The following is a 2,422-nucleotide window of genomic DNA, read 5'->3' as shown; positions in this document are numbered from 1 at the left end:
CCCTTTGATTTTTTGACGACAATCGTATATAGAAAAATAGCGTTTAACACGACGTTCTTCTCCTCCGAACTCGAACGTTCATTCTGTTTAACCCTTGTGGATAGAAGTCCATCTAACCCTATAATAATCGACGAAAAAAAAGCCATTATCGTATCGACCGATACGAAGAGAAGAAGAAGAAGAAGAAAGCTTCCCTTCNGATTTTTTGACGACAATCGTATATAGAAAAATAGCGTTTAACACGACGTTCTTCTCCCCCGAACTCGAACGTTCACTCTGTTTAACCCCTGTGGATAGAGGTCCATCTAGTCCTATAATAATAAACTTTCAGTCCTATAATAATAAACCCGGAAAAGCGGAGTAACGGAGTTTCGAGGCGTGCGTGCACGAGGCATTTGGGAAAAAAACGGTCGTGTAGGTCGGCCTTGGTCATTCGAAATGGCGGAAACAGATTTCTTTTCACTGCCCTCCGACGGATTCACCCTCGAGGGGGGAGGAGGAGAGAGCTCGATCAGTCGAGGCTGTCGGTGGTCGAGATGGTATTCGAAACGCGTCGAAAAACGATTTATCCGGCATCCCTTCGTCGGCCGAGCATAGGGCCGGCGAAGCCGTGCAGTTTCCGAAGCCAGTGTTTCCTCGCGGAGGAGCATCGCCGTTTTATTTCCACCGTATAGGCGTGGAAGGCTACGCGCGGGGCCCCCTCCTCCCTCTTACGTCGTTGCGAACCACCGTCACGCGGACCAGATGCCGACAATATTACTTTCTCCTGTCCCTTTTATGGATATTGCCACGCCTCTGCCGCATTAATACGTCCGAGCGAGCGTGCACCGACCATCTCTTCGTTATTCTTCCTTTCGTTAGGCTTTCTCGTTATTCCCTTTTCTAATGAAACCGGATTTCCTTTGATCAGTTGCACGTAAAATTATGAAATTTGAATATTTATCTCGTCCTCTCGCTTTTACGGTTTTAATTTTACGGTCCAAAGATTTTTTTCTTTTTTTTTTTTTTCCTCTCCTCCGTCCAAGGAAATTCGGTTTATAGAAATCTGGCGTAATTTCCAGGGTGCAAGGGTTGGGAAGAGGTCGTAAAAAAAAGTAAAGTAGATAGACAAGGGGATACCGAAGGGGGTACGGATAACGAGAAGCTACTGTGATTCGACCTTGCTTTTCTTTTCACTTTTTTTTTTTTTTTTTTTTTTTTTTACGACATCGGTAAATGAGTTGGCGAGGCAGTAAAACCTTAATTGGATATTCAACGAGGAGGTTATTCAAGATTATCGCAGCGAGCCGATACACCCTTCTATCTATTCCTTCCTTTCGAACGAACCACAGAGGGAACCATCGCGAAATTTGTCTGACCCACCGATAGTCGACTACTATACTCTTCCTCGGCGGAGGAGAGAAGAAGGGGTCGCAGACTTTTTTACGATCTCCATAGAATCGATAGACACATAATAACGATCGTTGCCTCTCGATTCCGTGCCTCTCCTTCCTTCTTCCCTCCCTCCATTTCGTTTCGCATCGAAAGCTGTTTTCTAAGACGGTTGGCAATATGTCACCGTTGAGGCTGTACATAAAACACGCCCGGTTTACGAGCCGATCAGATGGCGCGTGTGTTATTACGAAAACTTCCGAAACCCTTGTCAAACGCACAAGCGTAAAATTTCTCCCTCTCTCCGGAGTGTTATAAATTCCTCGTCGATCTTCCGCCATCGAGATCACCACACCGTATCTCGAGTTCGCTCGATCTATCTGGGGAGGGGAGGATCAAATCGGGAGGGGATTTTTCATTTCTCGGATGACGTCCACGGTTGGATAGTGTACTTTTCGAGAAATCCGTAGGACAAGAGGAAGGAGGAAAGAGAGGCGGCGCATAAAATATCCAAGACTCGAGGAGGCGGTAACGGAGCTTTTACGGTGATCACTATTTACAGATGTGTTTCTCCGCATTACGTTGATTATTCGCGCAGAGACCTGTAGTTCGTTGGCCATACTTCAGCGCGCACACCGAGCGAGCTGGCCATCGATAGTTACAGCCCGTGATAACGTCCCGTGATATCCCCGCGTTTCTTTCGAGAAAGATATCCATAAAACGCTCTACGATACGAAAGGATAACAGTTGTACAAGGTAAGTGCACGGGAGGTAAGTAACACTAGATTTAAGCAAACTGTTGAAAAAAAAAATGTTCAGAAACTAAAAAATGGCAATTGGAACAGGTAAGTATGGAAACGGGTAAGTATGGAAACGGGTAAGTATTTCGAGAATAATTCTAAGAATTTGACGTCACTTCCAAGAATTTCGAAAATTCTAGGAATTTGACATTTCCAAGAATTTTCTCAAAACAAACAATGAAAAAATGTAAATAAACAAACCAATGTTTGCAAACAAAGTAAAATTTCGAAACGGGGAACAAAATTTTCAG

The sequence above is a fragment of the Apis dorsata genome, unplaced genomic scaffold (genome assembly GCF_000469605.1).
Source record: "Apis dorsata unplaced genomic scaffold, Apis dorsata 1.3 scaffold_429, whole genome shotgun sequence".
Lineage (NCBI taxonomy): Eukaryota > Metazoa > Arthropoda > Insecta > Hymenoptera > Apidae > Apis > Apis dorsata.
Note: the sequence above shows the minus strand (reverse complement) of the source record.